The sequence below is a fragment of the Mytilus galloprovincialis genome, chromosome 2, assembly GCF_965363235.1.
Source record: "Mytilus galloprovincialis chromosome 2, xbMytGall1.hap1.1, whole genome shotgun sequence".
Taxonomy (NCBI): domain Eukaryota; kingdom Metazoa; phylum Mollusca; class Bivalvia; order Mytilida; family Mytilidae; genus Mytilus; species Mytilus galloprovincialis.
Genome location: NC_134839.1, coordinates 15391203 through 15412695, shown reverse-complemented (window position 1 = coordinate 15412695; position 21493 = coordinate 15391203).

Below are 21493 nucleotides of genomic sequence, written 5' to 3'. Positions count from 1 at the left end.
CGTGAGAAAGAAGATATAGATACCCTTTCCGAATGGATTAAGGCTTTGGGGTCGTTAATACAAATCCAAATTAAAAAAAACTAAATTGGTCTATCAATACCCACGCTACGTCAACTTTTAAAGACCCAAATATTGCAAAACACTTGTCCTGCCTCCATGACAAATATGTTGTTGTCCCCGCAGATAATGCCCCAACCAACATCGTTTTTGTGTGTAAATATCATTACATAAACTGCATGATAAATGAATAAGGTATTGACTATTAACTTGGAAACTCAGCATAGACCCTCACGACACTTACCAAAGAGGAAATCCTGGATAATCATAGGTCTGTATATGAACGAATGTTCAAGTTATCTTATTTGTCCATTTTGCTTAATAAATCACAAATACAAATACGGAGACAGTACAGATAACGTTCAGTAAAAGTAAAATATTCAAACCACAGTTAAGTTTTTTGTCAATGTCAGGCCATGTCTTCATGTCTTCATGTATAGAATCCTGAGATGGTGTGAATCTCTTCTTAAAATAGTTCTGCTGAAAATACCTCAGTGGACTAAAAATTATTCTTACCACGAATGAAGGTCTATCTTCTGTGCTTCTGGTTTGTATATAAATACTTATTGCAACTATTAAAATGGTAATTCCGCTTACCAGAATCTGCAAACTGATGAGAAATGTGAGGTCCGATTTCGTCAATGACGAAGAAGGCATGTTTTGACCTATCAAGGTAAGAAACACAATCATTGTCAAAAACTGTGACATACAGAATCCAAGTTTTTCGCCACATTCTGTTGGAATGACGACAACCAACAAATTAATTGCCATCAAAATTACAAATGGAAATGCTGTTGTAATTAAATGGTAAGAAGATCGTCTTTTCAAAATTAGTGTATAATGTATACATGAATTAGCGGACGAATTGTCTGCATAATCCTGGTACTGGAATGGATAGGCTGATAAATTAAGAATGTCCCACTCTCCATTTTGAACAAAATGGACTTCCGACATATCTATTCCTGATCCAATTCTGTTAAGAACAAAACTCGTGTTATCATGATACCAGGCCTCCATTTTGATGCTACATTCCTGTGTATCAAACGGATATTTTGAAACATCGACTCTACATGAAGTTTGCAATTATTTTGCTGGAAACCATGTCATGTTACCGTTTGATCTGACAATCGCATACTCTTTATTAGATCCCGAACTCCTAATTGGCATGTCCCTTACATCATTTACAATATATATTTCGGGAACCCATACATTGCTGACTTTAACTGTCAGTCTTGATATGTTCTTATATTCGATGTTATGGTCCCATCTGAATATTTCATCTTTCCATGTAAAGTACCAGAAAACCGAAGCCGTCAAAACTTGTGATTTATCGTCAAGCCCTTGTAACGCCATTACGTATAGTTTGGCATTTACCTGTAATGGCTGATGAGAGTCGAGAATCGGAAGCAGTTCAGGGTTGTATCGTTTAGATAAATTCTGTCTTAGTAATCGTTTTCTTTCGTAGCTCCCATTACAATAACTAACTGTAACAAAAAACAACAACCAAAGATATTGCAAACATTTTGTAAATAGTTTTCAGTAGTACAATGCCGAACACAAACTTCTCACCTCTTATCTGTATAGTGTAAGATTGCGAAATTTTGTCTTTGTATCTCTGTATTAGATGACTCTTTTAATTATAGCGTAGTAGTTTGTGGACGACATCTTTTTCCTAAATGTTAGGTTCTTATGATTATTAGCATATAGAAACAGTAATGGATCGTGACATTTTAATAAATAAATTATCTGCGTATGTATGAAATTGTTTGTCTGGCTACGATGTTTATCCATTCATTACAATTTCGATTGCCCCAACTTGATCATTACATGTTGCTACATTTCATTTCCCTTGCGTGTTCTATGTTATAGAGGCAAACGGAGGATTTCTTACATATGTTAATCAAAAATATTTCAGTTCCGTTGATATGTTAAAATTGCATTCAATTTCTTATTATCGACGATGCGTAGGTATTTACAGAGACTGATATAAACGCAACAACAAAGATAACGTCATTTACATAAGTGCAGAAAAACAAAAAAAAATCATATTCGATAATTTCTCTTTTAAAGTTCTCTTGTATATTCTTATATTGGTGAATTTCAAATCTTTTCATTTGACTAACATTTAGCTTAGTCAAAGTAGGAACAGCTATATTATATTTCGATAGAAGATGTATCAATTATCAGGTTCTCTGTAAGTTGATAAATATCAAGTGCGAATCACAAAATGACAATTTTTGAGGAGTCAGCGCGGCGAGTTCAAATTTCTTCAAATTTTGTCGAGTAATTCATACTTTGCGATATAAATAGGATGGACATCTGATAATTGATTCATCATTGTGGAAGGCCGTACGGTGACCTATAGTTGTTAATTTCTATGTCATTTTGGTTTCTTGTGGAGAGTTGTCTCATTGGCAATCATTCCACTTCTTCTTTTTTATAAGGAAACGAAGTCCCCTATAAAAGTAGAAAAATCAATAAAAAAAAAATCGTGAAAATTTCCCGAAATTTTCATTGTACTAATGAACTCAAAATCGTTTACTTTTTTTGTCACTTTTTAATTCCAGCATCTACACAGAAATCTACTTTCTTTTTTCCGGTTTCGTTTGCATGAAACTTTGAATAAAATATTTATTTATCAGTCTAGTATAATATAGGAAGGAAAGCAATTGTAATTCCAATTTTAATAATTCCTTGACATGAAAAAACATTGCCTGATATTAGCGTTTCTTTGTTTACATTGCATATGACGTCATAACTTAAATAACGTCACAACGAAAATCCCTGACAACAGAACCAAAATCGGAAACTTTACGGTATTTCCGTTTTGAAATTAACATATGGTTGAATTAAAGAAAAATCATACAGGTAATGCCTGCCTCATATTATCATCAGATTGTATTTGTGTAGTCTGCATTATAGCAACACGTGTTTTTTTCTTTGTTTTAAACTGCAAACCTGAAGATGACTTAATAAGTTTAGATTTAACTCAGTGAAGACTAAAAAAAGTAAAGAGCAGTGTGAATCTATTAAAACGAAAGTGTAATCAAGCACAGGATTTGATATAACAATCGTTTCGTCCATTAGAAAATACATTTCAAAAGGTTTCCACAATAACCATGAGTATTTTTTTCATCATTTGAACAACTATTTGTCAGCAATAACCTATATTATAGTATTCGTAGAGATGAAGACATAATCTTTTTTTCAATAAATATTTCTGAATTTCATTTTTCTTGGGTTATTCTCCGTAACACATGTGAAAGAGGGACGAAAGATGCCAAAGGGGCAGTCAAACTCATAAATCGAAAATAAACTGACAACGCCATGGCTAAAAATGAAAAAGACAAACAGACAAACAATAGTACACATGACACAACATATAAAACTAAAGAATAAGCAACACAAACCCCACCACAAACTGGGGTGATCTCATGTGCTCCGGAAGGGTAAGCAGATAATATCGAGGAGCGTCCAATGTAATAGCAGATCAATATCATCACACTTCATCGTCGTCAAGACAATACACAGATAATCGTATTTATAACGATCTATGAGCAATAAATATGCCATTTCATAAACATGTTAAAAAAACAAACACAGATAGTCGTATTTATAACGACGCATTATTTTTCACAATTGTAATGGTAACTATAAAATGGAGGAAAATATATGAAACCAAAATTCATTATTACTTCATTCGCTATCCTTATGTTGTGTCATAAAATGTATATGACATCAACCTATGAGCAATAACTATGACTTTTCATAAACATGGTAAATAAACAAACATCCTATAACATGTCGATACTTGTATATTTCGAGTTGTGCAAGTTTATGCTTTTCACCTAAATCCTTGTGTCGTCGTCTTTACGCTAAAATCAGTTGGAGGTATAGTGATTAACATTTTAATCTGAAAACTCATGGTAAATTTATTAGTAGGAATATGGCTGTGAATTAGCTTGTTCTTAGTACGGATACTGAGTCGATCCCTTCACCTGATTTGTACAGTTTGTAAATAATATCCTTTGTATAATGTAATTATTCTCCGTCTGCTATCCCTCCTTTGTATAATAAAATGCATATATAATCAGCCTAAACATTTATAGATTCAAAACTTATTAAATAAGGTTTATTAAATGAAAGGCTTATAATAAATAGAACTTTTTTCTATCATTGTAGATAACAATGTTGCGTAAGTCCTTGTCAACACAATCATTGGAATTTATTTAAGACACAACTCATAATCACTGTATAACATTTATTTTTACTCTAATTTCAAATTACAAATCTTTTTCTTTTAAACAAAATACAACTCCGTTTCTCCGTTGAAGATATGCCACGTGAATAAATTACATAAATAATAGACAATTAACGGAGTTATGAATACAATGAACGGATCTGTAAATTACATAATAATAAGTATGGAGCACATTGAAAATGAAAAGAATATAAATCGCGGTTCGCGACACTCCCGACCCAGACATTTGGGTTTTAATTATAATGTTCAGAATATTGTTGTTCTGTTTCGACTTCAGAAAAAACTTCATCTCCATTGATATATGAAACAGTCCTGGTAAATGTCAGTACGATTGTTTGTGTTTTTGTTGTCACATGGGAAATATCTACAGCAGTTTCAGAATTGTTACGGTATTCTTCATCACTTATCACAATTACTTCATTATATGTATTATTATTTTCGACACTGTGCTCAAAAGAATCAGGAGATGAAATGTCTTCGTAAAGCATCTTCGTTTCCATTAAGCCTACACTTTCAGTACTTGAAAGACAATCATTCAAATTTTCACACATATTATTATTTTCATCATGAATTAAATTTTCACCTTCATCACTTGATAAGAATTCATCAATATTAAAATCTCCCCCAATATCTTGAACGTCACTCAGGTCTTGTAACAAATCTAGAATTGTATCATCATCACTTACGTCTTCGTAGTATTGGTTTTCCAGAGTTTCAATATCTCCTTTTTTAGCCTCTATAGCTTTACGTCTAGCATCCATTTTTGAAAGTTGATGAATAGAACTTAAATGTCTAAAAAGGTATTCCTTACGAATGAATTTAGAAAAACATCCATCTTCTGTGCAATTCCAGTGTTCAAGGGTCTTGGAATGGTTTTCTTTCACATGCCTAGTCAGATTTCTTTTATATTTGTATTCTCGAGTACACATATTACATCCAAACATGTTGGTATATTATTGGCGTGAGATATCTTTTATAAATCATTTTCTTTAAATAGGAATATTGAGAGAAAGCGCATGAAATTCACGTGCATTATTCGTTACATAAACGACTCCGTTAAGTCATTTAAACATCTCCGTTAGAACATAAACATACAGGTAAATTTTATACATCTCCGTTAGAACATAAACATACAGGTAAATTTTAAACATCTCCGTTAGACTAAAATAACTCCTCTAGTTCACTCTTGTTACAATTATTTACCATGTTAAATTATATATGTCTCTCGTAATAAAACTATTATTCACCGTAAAAATCTTTGATTTTACGTCTAGCCTTTTCAGCAGACTTCCTGACAGGTCTTGTTTCAGCAGATTCACTCTGACACGTATTCTCCTCATCAACCTTTGTTTTTTCTTCAATTTCCAAAGGGTATAGTAAATTTAACGGACGACTAATAACTTTTCTTGATGAAAGAACTACTTTTGCTGATCTAATCTCACCATCATTGCTATGAATTAACTGTACTAGTCTTCCTAATTTCCACACTCCCCTTGGAAGGTTGTCTTTAATAATGACAACATCTCCAACGATTGGAGCATATGGTGATTTCACTCTACCACACTTTAACTTGGTCTGAGTTCTTTCTCTCAAACTTAATAAATATTCATCCCTCCACATTGTCCAAAATGAATCCAAAAGTTTTTGTCCCTTTTTCCACATCTTAAGTAACTTGTCAGTTGAACTTTCAACAGGTGAGTAACTTTGGTCATTTATATCATATTCAATTTCTGGAATACCAATATTTGGGTTCAATGTGAGAAAGTGGCTTGGCGTAAGGTTAATATTCGAATTCACATCATCACCTATGTAAACCAATGGCCTCGCATTAACAATTGCTTCAGTTTCCTTAATAACTGTAAGTAGTTGAACGTTGCTGACTAACCTTCCTTTCAGAACTTTTCGCAAAGAACGTTTTACCACACCAACAAGCCTTTCGTAAAAACCTCCCATCCATGGCGCTAATTCCGTTATAAAGGTCCATCGAATGCCAGCATTAGACACATAGTTTTGAACAACATCACATTTAATCACTTTCTTCCAAACTAAATCTAATGTTGCACTCCCCAACTTGAACTGGGCTGCATTATCACTTAGAATATTGCATGGAGCACCTCGAATTGATACGAATCTTCTAAATGCGTACAAAAATTCTTCAGTTGTCATATCATTTAACAATTCTAAATGTATAGCACGTGTAACAAAACAGGTAAACAAACATACCCATCTTTTCTTGTTCTCGCCATCATATTTTACATAAATCGGTCCAAGATAATCTAAGCCAATACTTGCAAACGGAATGGATTGTGATACTCTAGATCTTGGAAATGGGGGCATCTTAGGCATTCCGTAATGTCCACCTTCAAACCTTCGACACACTAAGCAATGTCGTAAAACTTGTCTAACTGTGGAACGACCTTGTGGGATCCAAAACTTATGTCTTAATTTACTGAGAGTTTGTGATACACCACTATGAAAGAGGTCTTTGTGTATTCTTTCAATGATCAAACGCGTGAAGTCCTCCCCACGCGGAAGAAGAATCGGTATTCTAGCTGCTTCACTCAAATCTGCATTTTCGAATCTCCCTTTACAACGTAGAAAACCATCATCAGATATAAAAAGCCCAAGTTGATTCTGTAGGTTGGTTGGTTTGTTTTCATATATTGCACTAAAAATATCTGAATAATTCCTCCTTTGTACAAATTTGATCCATTTTTTTCTGCAATTTTCAGTTCCTCGCATGTCAAAATTTTACTAGTCTTAACTGAAATTTTCTTAATTCGTGAAATGAATCGCTCAACCCATGCAGTCACTCGTATAAGTTTGTAATACGATGAGAATTTTTTGCACTGTATTCCATACGGTGTTTCAATCTGATTTCCTTCAATTTCTTTGGTACAGAGCAACGCACTACTTTCTGTTGTTTTCTTTCCTACTTTCAACTCACATTTATATTCTTGTTTAGCTAACACATCTTCACAGGTGAATATTTTCCACTGATGAATGTCGATCAAAAGCCACTCAGGACCATGCCACCACAGACTATTGTCACAGAGCAGTCTAGTCGAAGTTCCTCTTGTTGCAACGTCTGCTGGATTTTCTTTGGTGGAAACATACAAGAATTTAACATCTTTATGAATTTTAATTTCTGTTATTCGATTTTTCACAAATACACCAAGATCTTTTTTTGTCGAAATCCACTTTAAAACACACTGAGAGTCTGTCCAAAGATATATCGTTTCAATGGGTACATTTAATTCCCCTTTAACGAATGCTAAACACCTAACACCTATCAAAACAGCCATCAATTCCAGCCTCGGAATAGTCATCCCTTTTACTGGAGCTAACCTTGATTTGGAAAATATTAGATCACACTTACTAGATTTCGAACTAGTTTGATGCAAATATATGACGATCGCATACGCACTCCCAGAGGCATCACAAAAACACAAAAGCCTATATTGAACTCTGTCATCCCCAGTCATAATACCAATACTTCTTGAAATTTGGCATTCAGACAATTGTTGTAGTTCTGCTTGAATAGAACCCCATTTTAATGAGTCCGTTCCTTGTAATTCGTCATCCCAACGTAAGTGTTTCTTCCATAAATCCTGAAGAAATATCTTACCACTTATAAGAATAGGAGAAAATAATCCTAGCGGATCGAACACTTCTGATATTTCCTTTAATGTCTTCCGTTTTGTTATGTTTCCTGAGTTGATAAACGACTGAGAATGTTTCACAGATAATGTATCATTTTCAATATTCCAAAGATGTCCAAGAACTTTGGTTTGATTCACTTTTGGTTTGTCTTCAGGTAGAATGAAATCATTCACTGGCTGGCTATTCGAAATCCATTCTCGTAGATTCATAGAAGCATCCTTAAATATTTGTTTTGATTCTGAGTAATGTGTCAGAGCATCTGTTACGGTATTTGCACCAGTAATGAGATTATCCACATAAATGTTATTCCTGATTTGCTCTGCTGTAGGCGTATTATACTTGTTAAGATGACTTTCAATGGTAGCTGCAAGAAGGAATGGACTAGATATTACACCAAAGGGCACACGGCAAAAACGAAATTCCTGAATATTTTCATTATTCAATGAAAAATTCTCAATATCTTTTAACCATAAAAATCTTGTTACATCTCTATCGCTGTTTTGAAGCCCGACTTGAAGAAATGCCTTCTCAATATCTGCAACTAGAGCTATTCTGTAAAGCCTGAATCTTATTAATATACCACACAGATTGCGAAGCATAACTGGACCACGATATAGACACTCGTTTAAGCTGTTGACATCCTTGTTCATCTTAGCAGAAGCATCATACACTATTCTCATCTTAGTTGTCGATTTCTGTGGAGTTATAACTGCGTGATGTGGAATAAAATGTTTTCTTTTATCAACTCCTTTCTCGTCTACCAATTCAATTATACCTTTCGTTAACTGATCTTGAATAACTGAATTATATTGAGTCATCAACTCTGGTTTATTTCGCATTCGCGCAACACACGACTTCAATCGACCCATGGCAAGTTCTCTATTCACTGGTAGTTCATATTTTTCTTCTTTCCATGGCCATTTAACAAAATATCTCATATTTTCATATTGTAAGGTTTCTTTGAACGTTTCCATGGCCTTTGAATCACCAACATTTTCAATTTGTTCCGTAATTCCTATTGAATCTAAATTCCAAAGGTCTGTAATGTCTGGTATTACAGAAACCGAAGAATCAGTTGTATTATGGTTTGTCATCATCATATCACCTGTATTTGAAAGGATCAGCAATCCTGATTCAGTTTTTTCATCATCCATTTCTTGTGATCTTCCTGTCAATATCCATCTTAATTTTGAAGCTAGCAAATATAATCCAGGTTGTATTTCTATTCTCTGAGACAATATCAAATCCAAATAATAATCATTGCCAATTAACAATTCTACTGAAGAAGACTCACTTCGTAATGGAATATCGTCGGCTAGTTCGACATCTTTTACGAAATGCTTTAAATGTTCCACAGATGAAATATCAATTCTTTTCCTTTGAATACTTCCACTAATGACAGGCACAATATTGGCGACAATACTGAAGAATTTCCCGTTGTTAAGTTTGATGTTCAATTTTGTTGAAGATGTCTTCACAATTTTCGGTTTATCACTGCCGAATGTTATAAGTTTTATTTCCTCTTCTTTTTCACCTTTCAGTTTGAGTTTGTTGGCCAGTTTCTGGGAAATATATGTCCTCTGGGATCCAGAATCAAATAAAATTCTTGTCTCCTGTTGCATAGAATTAGTAGGATTCCCAATTTTAGTTTTAGCTGTTTGCATCAAAACCATTTCACTAGATGAAATAAACACAGTTTCATGAACAACTTCACATCCTTCATCAGAATAAGAGTCCAAATTTATACCATTGACACATTCTTCGTTGACATTACCATTGTATTCTTCTGACAAATGAACACTGGTTAATTTTAACTTGAATTTCTTAGGACATAAACCTATGGTGAGAATCTTTTTCATTACAATGGATGCATATTTTGTTTCTTTTGCAATCAGTTGATTGGTGTCCATATTTTAGACATTTATAACAACTTCCCTTTAATTGTCGTTTGCGTTCTTCAATACTTTGATACTTTGGGCATTCATCACTCCAATGTTGTTGATAACAATATCTACATTTGTAAAAATAAGATATGTTGCTTGGTTTACTATCTGTAGTTGCCACTAAAGCTTCAGCTGAATTCACTAATTGACCATTTCGATTACCATTCTGATATCTGGAATTTTTTGTCTGCCAAGGTTTATTCTTAGGACGGAATGTCTGTCCTCCGTTGAACGCTCTGTTGGACGATCCGTTTGACGCTCCGTTGGATCGTTCTTTGGGTGTCTCCTTTTTATCAGACTTTTCTCTCGCAACCACATAATCACGTAATATGTCACATAAACTCATAACTGTCCATTTTTCTTGTGATTCCTTTTGAATTTCTAACTGAAGAAGAACTTCCTCTGGTAACTTGCTTTTAACCATAGATACGAATATGTCTTGGCTCACATTTTGCTTTAGCACCTCTAAACTACGTAGATGACGATTTAATGTATCCATGAACTTTCTCAGAGAAGAAGTCTTGTTTGACGCCGATTCTAATTAATCATCTCATTATAATGTAAATCAATAACAACCTGAATGTTTCCGAATCTTTCTTGCAAAATTGAAACTGCAACTTCGTAATTATCATTTGACAAGTTAAAACCTGATATTGCTTGTTTTGCTTCACCACCAATTTTACTTTTCAAATAATTGAATTTCTCAACCTTCGAAAGTTTTTTGTTCTTGTGTATAGTGCTTTCGAAAGAATCCCAGAATTCTATCCATTTAATTTTGTCACCATAAAATGAAATTATATCTATCTTTGGCAGTTTCACAGATGACTCATCGTTTTCTTTCATTTGTTGTCTAATTAATATTTCATTTTGCTGTTTCATATGAGTTTCAACTATATATTTCATTTCTCTTTGAAGTTCCACTATTTGGATAGGATCGATTTTTTCATGTTTTTCACCACTTTCCTGTTTGATAAATTCAACTAACCTTTCTTTGTATTGCTCCAACTCTAGATAACAATCTGTAGCCGCAGAACATAGTTGACAATCCTCTTCTACTACTTTTTCAATTTCTTCTGTTTCTTCTTCTCCAAGTGCATCGGCCACTTTACTGCTCTGAACTTCCAATTTGTTTACATAAAGTTTCAATTTTTCAACACACTTTGACGACTTAAACACATATTGCTGATGTTCAGGTAGAGGCACTTCTGTCTGTAGAATTGATAATCCTGATTTAATTTCCACTTGAAGACAATTACGATATCTTGTTCTAACACCTTTCAGATAACTAGAAGCTGGCATTTTGCACAATATTTTGTTAACTCACTTTGTAATTTGTTTTTCACTCCCGGGTTCCGGCACCAAACAATGTTGCGTAAGTCCTTGTCAACACAATCATTGGAATTTATTTAAGACACAACTCATAATCACTGTATAACATTTATTTTTACTCTAATTTCAAATTACAAATCTTTTTCTTTTAAACAAAATACAACTCCGTTTCTCCGTTGAAGATATGCCACGTGAATAAATTACATAAATAATAGACAATTAACGGAGTTATGAATACAATGAACGGATCTGTAAATTACATAATAATAAGTATGGAGCACATTGAAAATGAAAAGAATATAAATCGCGGTTCGCGACAAATATTGTGAACTTTAACTTTGGAAGTTTCGAAATATTTTTTTGATTTTCATCAATTCAAACATATAAACTTTTTTATCTAAACAAAAACACTAATTTTAATCAAACATATGGACAGAGTAGCAGTAACAATCAGCAGGCTTACGTGAACAAAGTGAATAGAAAATAAGTTTGAAGGAAATGAACCAAAAACTTTGATACACCTTATAGGAAAATTAATCGTGCAAAAGATTTTAAGTATCGAACGTATGCATTTCAAAGTCGTTTTGTTGATTTATAAAAAGAGTCATTAGGAACGCTCGTATGAAATCATAAGAAACGACCTATAAGTCTAGTACAGTAAGAATTTGAAACGCATTTAAAAACCCAAACTCCGTAAAAAAATTCACGCAAAAACAACCAAAATTGTTATACCTTTTTTTTATCTGTAGATATTTTCTTTTTTTTTTTTCATTTTGTTGTAATTATGAAGTAATGAAAGTCTTTTTGAATTTTTGCTTATCACTTTTTGTGTTTTTGCCAAGTTTACACGTAAAAGGCAGAGAAGCCTTATTACTATTGTAACGATAAAAAGTATATCTTAATGTACATTTCAATATTGTAGTCTGTTTCCTTGGTAGCTTTGTTTTGTTAGGAACAAAAGATTATCTGATAGACCATAATAAGTACAAACCACTAAAATAAGTGTGACATAACTAATGCAAATTACTATTACCAGTATTTTGGTTAGTGCAAAAAAAGTAAAATAAACATAAAAAAAACACACTCCGTGGAAAATTCAAATACAAAAGCGCAAATACACCTATGATACAAAAAACGTATCAAGTCTTATGCCTCTGACTTGAGGGTTAAATTCTTGTCTGATGACACTTTTATCATATTTAAAGAGCATCCAGGTAGTTATGTCTAAAATTAAATAATATAACTTTTCGAAAATAATTTCAGCTTTCGATAATACAGTTACTAGTATTCAATATTTGCGCGTTAATAATTTGTATTTGATTCATTCCCTAACACATCAATCAGTTATGCATCAACATTTAATTGGTTATTATTGACTTCTTGAGTTGCCGAGTGTATCACTGAATATTAATGAGGCTGATGTCGTTGATGGAATATGTTCGTTGTTAAACTTCGGTTTGCATGATGTGTCGACTATTATATTAATATTTTTGTCCGTTTCTCTCTTATGAATGTGCTTGCGTGTCTTTGTGATGTATTTAGATATTTTCTAATATTGTCATGAAGCAGTAGGTTTGGCATGTCATTTAACCCACCATTTTGTCTTAAAATGTCATGCACCAAGTTAGGAATATGGCAGTTGCTATCAAATAGTTTGTTTCTATGTGTGTTGGCGATTGTTTTCGTTTCACTTTGGTGTTCCTGTTGTTCCTTTTTTTCCTCTTATAGTTTATATGTTTTCCTAGTTTTTGGTTTGTAAACCCGAATTTGTTTATACTCAATCGATTTAGGACTTGGTATATTTCTGTTGCCTTTTTCTAAAGTCTATCTATATTTTATGAACATGATTACAACCTTAGATTTGTGAAAATTCGAAATTCTAAGTACTTATTCAAACATTTAAATTTCAGTAATAAAGATAAAAATCTAAATAGGTTCTTCACTTTGTGCTTCTGTTTATCCTCTTTTACCCAGGGGAATGTTAGTTTTTCGTACATATTTGTTGAATGAATATTTTACTTTTATTATTGTATATCCCTTTATTGATAAATAGAATACACTACAAACCATTAAAAGTCTGAAATGGCCTATATCTGTACTCGACTGTACTGATTTTTACTCGACCAGTCTGAATTCGTCTGAGATTTACTTGATAATACTCGACTGTAGTCTGAACCATACTTAACAGTCTGAATGTGTACTTGACCGTACTTAACCATTTTATACTAGTCTGAACCGTACTTGACCTAGTCTGAACCGTACTCGACCTAGTCTGAACCGTACTCGACCTAGTCTGAACCGTACTGGACCTAGTCTGAACCATACTCGACCTAGTCTGAACCATACTCGACCAAGTCTTAACCATACTCGACCTAGTCTGAACCATACTCGACCAAGTCTTAACCAACCTAGACCTATTCTTTGTATCTATCAACTGAGTTTTATCAATTTAGGATTTTTTTTTAAATAAAAATGAAATTTGAACAACAAATTGAAATTAAAAATGTATTCAATATAGTATTGAAATTAAAATTTCACAATAATCAATCATAATATAACGTCAACACAATATTAATCAACACTTACGTAAAAATATATATCAACTTTTAAAATATATATAAAACAAGCTGATCACATAATCAAAAAAAATGAATTGTGACTAACAAATGACTAATATTTTCAATATTTATTCAAAATTTTATGAATACTTCGGAAGTATTTTATGGAAACTGGACTATTTTCACCATTAACTTAAACCTAGTTAAGATTTAGTTGAGTTGAATTAATAATGCAGTGAATGTTTTTTTTTTTATTAATATATATATAAAATAGTATATAAAACAACTTAATAAATTTTAAAAAAATGAGAGCTTAATTGTTTTGTTTTATTAAACCAAGAATTTAATGTAATCATGATAATAGAATTTCCATAGCAATCATTGATAACCTTTTTAAAAAAAGAAATGTATTCCAAAGTAACAGTAAAAATTTATTTCAAATAATTTAAGTAATTTGTTTTTGTCAAATTAACATGGCATACAGAAAGCACTTTAATATGTTCTAATTACCTCAATACATGTGTGTTTTACAGGTAAAAAGAAAGCCCTATTTCCTTAAATTCGCGTATTACTTATCTAGTACATACATGTATATTTGAAAGGCCTTGTTATTTAACTTAAACAGGATGTTGCAATTTTGAATCAATGTTATTTAGAATTTAATACCTCTGACCAGGTGTGATCTTATTTATGAGTTTGCCACAAGTAGAGGTTATTCTTTATATTTCACCACTAATCAGAAAAACAATTTTATTTATTTATTTAATATTATCCCTTTTTGATATAAGTTTTATATAATATATTTTTTTTTCATCCTAAATATAATCATAGATATATTTCTAATTTAAGGTTAAATTTTTTAATAAATTTTGTTGGCTGTTGTTATATATGTCATTAAATAGAAATTTATTTTAACAGTTAAAAAAGTAGAGTTTTTTGGTCTAGTATGGTTCAGACTGGTCGAGTACTGTTCAGACCTTTGGTTAAGTATGGTTCAGACTGGAAAAATAGGTCGAGTACAAGTCGAGAATGGGTTAAGACTGTTTCAGACTGGTCGAGTAATAGTTCAGACTATTTTCAACGGCAAAGATAAGAGTCAAGTACGATTCAGTACAGTCAAGTATGGTTCAGACTGGGGTCGAGTAATGTCAAGTAAAAGTCAGACCAATTCAGACTGGTCGAGTAAAAATCAGTACAGTCGAGTACAGATATAGGCCATTTCAGACTTTAATGGTTTGTAGTGATAGTAAATGCACTTTCTAGTTTAGGTTTGACAGTTTAATAAAACTAGAAATATACAATCTGGCTTTGATAAAATGTTCGATATCTTTAAATCAATTCATAACCACATACTGATCTACGAGACTAACTAAAGACAATCAAGTTCACACTAATAATATAAGTCAGTAATATATTTTTTTAAATTTTATTTAGGAATAATCAAAAGTATAAAAGGCAAGACTTCTTTCAGAAATAACCCAACTGTAGACTACATGGAAAACGTTCATTAAATAATTGTGTGCGTCAAATTCTGCAAAAATGTCGTTAAATAAGCAATATTCAATCAATTATATATTATAGTGTTATTGTAAATGATCTGCTTACTTTTCATTGACGAATGCTGTGAGATTTGTTATAATATGTCCATTTCCAGGTTAAATAATCACAAATACAAATATGGAAACAGTAGCGATCACATTGAGTAAGAGTAAAATATTTAAACCACAGTTCAGTCTTCTGTCAATGTCAAGCCATGTTATAACGCCTTCTTGTCTAGAATCCCGAACTCCAGTGCATCGCTTCTTACGATTGCTATCCTGAAAATATCCAATCGGACTAAACATTACTCTGACTAAATATGAAGGTCTGTCTTCTAAAGTGCGGGTTTGTAAATAAGTACTTATTGCAACAATTAAAATTGTGATTCCGCTTACCAAAATCTGCAAACTGATAATACAAGTGTAGTATGATATCGTCAATGACGACGAAGGCATGTCTTTTGCTATCAAGGTAAGAAACACAATCATTGTCAAAAACTGTGACATACAGAATCCAAGTTTTTCGCCACACTCTGTTGGAATAACGATGACCAATAAATTTAGCGCCATTAAAATCACAAATGGAAAGGCTGTTGTAATTAAAAGGTAAGAAGATCGTCTTTTTAAGATAAGTTTATAATGTATACCTGAATAAGCGGACGAATTATCTGCATAATCCTGGTACTGGAATGGATTGGCTGATAAATTAAGAATGTCCCATTCTCCATTTTCAACAAAATGGGCGTCCGATGTTTCAATACCAGATCCAATTGTGTTAAGAACAAAACTATTGTTGTCATGATACCAGGCCTCCATTCGGATTGTGCATGCCTGTGTATCGAACGGGTATTTTGAAACATCTACTGCACATGAAGTCTGTAATTCTTTTGCTGGAAACCATGTCATGTAACCGTTTGATTTTACAATCACATACTCCTCATTATCTCCAGTATTTCTAATTGGCATTTTTCTTACATCATTTACGATAAATACTTCGGGAACCCATACATCACTGGCTTTAACTGTCAGCCTTGATATGTTCTTATATTCTAAGTAATGATCCCATCTGAATATTTCATCTTTCCATGTAAATATCCAGAAAACTGATGCTGTCAGAATTTGTGTTTTATATTCAAGTCCTTGTAGCGCCATTACGAAAAGTTTGGCATTTATCTGAAATGGGAGACTTGAGTTGTTTATGTCCAGAATCGGAAGCAGTTCTGGGTTGTAATGTTCAGATAAATTCTGTCTTAGCATTCGCTGTTTTTCGTAATTCCCATTACAATAACTGACAGTTAGTAAAAAAACAACCAAAGTGAAAGCAAGCATTTTGTAAATAGTTCTCAGTAGAACAGTACCGAACGTCTGTGTGATACTACTATTTGATTACTATGAAATTAGTGTATGGCAGACGAAACGATGTTGATCAATTCATTTACATTCTGATTGCATCAACTTCATTAGTGTAAATTTCTTAATTTCATTTCCCTTGTGTTTTATGTGTAATAGAGGCGAATATCGTCGTTCTTGTCATGATAAACCTGCATAAAAACAATTTATTGTATAATGATTCGACATATACATAAATACAGAAAAATGATCAAGTGTTTATTTCATTAATATAATATACGTTAAATTTCTGTTTTTTAAGGTCCTTTTGTGAGGTCGTTTATCAATTACTTTCAGGACTACATTATTTTATATGTATAAGCCATTAGATGACAATTTATTTTGTCACAGCAGGAAAAACGATATAATATTTGCGATAGAAGATGATACCCGCACCCAGTGGGAAGATGGTCAATAGAATTTTTCATCAAGTTAAAATATATGAATATCATCAACCGCTTCTATTTACTAGTTTATGTATATATATGATATCACTTCACTGGAAAAGTTTCAGTAACGTCGACTTCTCAAAACGAAAACAAATATATAAGTACATTATTGAGCTTGTTTAAGTTTTCAAAATTAAGTACTGAGATGATGTATGCTTGTTGCCAGTTGCATGATTTAGGAAAAATTTAGTATGAGATAATATTCATGATCAACATATAACTGTTTCCTCGTTTAAAAAAAACATGTGTGGTTTTATCTCTACCATTATCATGCTCTTAATAAATATGTTACTCAAAGTCACTAATGATATAAAATAACAAGGATTTTAAAAGAGAGACGAAAGATACCAAAGGGACATTCAAACTTATAAGTCGAAAAATAAACCGACATTGCCACGGTAAAAAGATAAAGACAAACAACAGTATACTAAAAAAACTTAGAAAAACAATTACTGAGCAAGAATAACCACGACAAAAACCCGGAGTGATCTCTTGTACTCCAACAGGGTATGCAGATCCTAGGCTAACTATGACACCCGCCGACTTGCTCGCGTAAGTAGAACATCCGAAGGTTAGTATAATTAGGTAGGTCATTTTCGGTTAAAAGGAAGACGGGATTGTGGAAACGACGATTATAACCCATTAAACCTTTTTGTTGGTGGTAAGAGTCTCATCTCAAGCAACACAACATTAACGATATCGGATAAAACGGTGACGTGCGTCGTAATGTTGTTGAAATTTGCTTATATTTGTAGTAATTTTTAAGACACACAAGACAGGAATATTTTATACAGGCACGTATAGAAAAACATATTACAAGGAGAGAAAAGTTCTAAGAAACACTTCACTTTTGCACTTAAAAGACGGCGCTAGTGTTGAGGGAGAAAAGGTAATACTTGAATGATTGAAAAATATAAGACAAATCTATCCAGAAAACATACTTGTCATCTTAGTGACAATGAAAATGTATGGATGACTTCGATACAAAAATTAAACCGCAAAATGAGAAGACAAAAAAGAAAAGATTTTTTTTATATATCATGCGGCATCCCATCCACATTTGAAGTTTATAACAATTGATGCATTGATATTCTTTCCTGCTAACGCAACTTATATGCAACAACAAAAAGAGGATTATTCAAAGAGTTAAAAAAAATAATGAATGTGCATTGCATTCAATAATCTTTTGATTTTAAATAATTTTAAAGATAGTGATCACAGAGAGGATGATGAGTTGACTCTTTCTGTTATGAAAATGGCAATAATTGTATTTGGAGATAAATATATATTCAAATTCAGTGAACTTGACAATATTACTACAGCAACATGTATGAGATCCATAAACATGCATACTTAATTGGAGGTGCGTGCTATACTATAAACAACACTTTATAAGTGACATGCGTCTAATAGCTTTTGCGGATTAACCTTCATCAGGGTCGCTCAAAGATGACTGTTTAAAAGCCACGGATGAAAAAAGATCTGCATCTGATGAAGAGTTTAAAAAAAAGCTAAATTTCGACAGATGGAGTTGAAAACTTAGTTTAATTGTAAAACGGACAATTTCAAAGAGGCTTCTTGTAAAAGAGGGACGAAAGATACCAGAGGGATCAAACTCATAAATCGAAAATAAACTGACAACACCTGGCTAAAAATGAAAAAGACAAACAATAGAACACATGACACAACATAAAAACTAAAGAATATGCAACGCGAACCCCATCAAAAACTAGGGGTGATCTCAGGTGCTCCGAAAGGGTAAGCAGATCCTGTTCCACATGTGGCACCCGTCGTGTTGCTTATGCTATAACAAATCCGGTAAATAATCTAATTCGGTAGGACACATTTATGAAAGGAAAGGGGATTATAGTTACGACGTAAGGAACATATTCGATATCATTTGTGAAACGGTTATTCCATAACGGTCAACCAACTCGTGATGGCGTCCGTAAAATTTACGAAGGAATGATTTCAACTTCACCATTTGGAATTCTTGGTTTTATAACTTCCTTGTGAGCAGCAACCCTTTATCAAGAAAATCATGATAGGAAATCAAGCACGGGAATATCGTACATGTCGTATCAATTGGGAGATATATACCCCGTATGCAGGTGCTGCTGGAATTTTGCTACTTAGAAATGGAAAATTCACAATTCGAAAGCTGAAATCATCTCTTTCGTCGTAAAGTTTTGATTTCAACTGACCCTCATTGTCAATTTCTAGATGTAAGTCAAGATATGAGGCCGACTTAACTGTATCTGTTGTATCTGTTGTAAATTATGTAAGTTACGACGTACCACTCATATACTGTCTGGTATTCATTATTTGTCCTAAAAGGGAGAAAATACTTTGAGAAAGAATATCCGTTCCTACTGGAATGCAATTTCTATTTATAAACAAAATCGTATTTTTTTGTATAAGGCCCTCGGTAAGGCCAGCGTATTTACCGTAATAAATAACTAAGCACATATAAAGGAAAGAAAAAACTTTACATGACACTACATCTAGAGCATGATACGTACTGCGAACATAATCTAAAAGCTGTTTGTTTTTAAGAAAGCGAAAAAAAACTACAAATTATGTTTGTCGTTTTGAACATGCAAATAAACGATATGGCGAATTATAAAAAGGGATGGTTGTCCAGTCAAGGCATTGTTCAAACTCCACTAAATGTGTCCACTTGTCTGATTCGTGCACTTGACTGCAGGTACAGACAAACGATTTTCAAAAAAGGTTGAACAAACCATGTTACCTCTGAATGTTGCTTAAGAATTGAATGATACTTTCTATAATTTTACCGAGGTTTAAAAACGTCGAGCGAAGCACATTTTGCATGAAGCGCACAAGGAATGTCGCTGATTTAAACTTGCATTTTTCTATTACTAGTTTACACAGGTTTTCAACAGAAACAAACTATGTAGATTTTTAAACAGGTGGATTTACTGCGATAATGATTTTAACGTTTCTTTTATGTGATATTAAAATTTCAAATATATATATATATATATGTTATGTATTTTCAAGACAGCTAAATCCAAGTGCAACATATACATTGAGCTGCAAAATTTTCTTATTTTCAAGGCAGCTAAATTCAAGTGCAACATAGACATTCAGCTGCAAAATTTTCTTATTTTCAAGGCAGCTAAGTGCAACATATACATTGAGCTGCAAAAGTTTCTTATCATCTACATCCGATTTCACCTGGATAGATGCACGCTTGATAAAGCTATTTGGTCTAGCGAAATATTACGTTTATTTTCATCATTTTGTAAATATTTTAAACATTGTTATATTTACATACTAATTAGTGTGTTAAAATTACATTGTTAGGCAATCTATGATTTTAGTCCTGGTATCTATGATGAGTTTATTTATTTGTGTAATTGAATTAATCTCTGTATTGATAAATCCACACTCCCATAGATTTGTATGTCAATTGCTGCTATTTATATAATTAACGTGTTTTTAGATTTGATAAACTTCCTATTTACATATATTTATAAATGCATGTTATTATATATATGTGAGATATTCATAAGTCAGACCTCAACAAATATTGAAACATTTAATAATATTAACTTTGGACCATATTGCGTTATTTGTGATAGACACATGTCGTTTAAAATTAACGTTAGTTATAAATGAATATGAAAGGCTAAGTAATAAAATGCACAACTAAAGCCTGCAACCAAGTTACTTAATAAACACATTTACTTAGAGTTCAAACATTGTGTGTATTGATAAGTTGTGTAGAGGTGCAGGTAAACACACTTATACATATATTGTTATTATATATTCTACTGTGATAACTAAACATGACGGAAAATAATAAACTCAGACCTAGGAAAGAACTTGAAGAGGTAAAGAGAAATTATGTGTTAAAACGTTTATACATGTTATTTGATTAATACATTTTGTAGTTGTATATTGTATACAGTCAGAAAGAGGAATTTTATTCTACTCTACCTAGGATAAGCATTTGAACTTCTTCACTAGCAATTTAGACATAAAACCTCACATGTTCATATTTTAACATGCCGTTAAAATAACCGAGATGCTCTTCTTTCGCTTCGTTAAAACAGTCATGTTGTATTTCAATTAACAAACTAGATGCGTCAAAGCGACACGAATGCCCCGCCCCAAAAAGTTGAAAAATCTGCAATTTGAATAACACATGTGGACACAAACCGATGATGGTAGTCTCACATATCTAAAGTCAGCTCAAAATCTGGAGGCGTATAGAAAAAAAGTCTGTATAACTGTGATTTTTATGGTGTACCATTTGGTTCAAAAGGTATTTTTATCG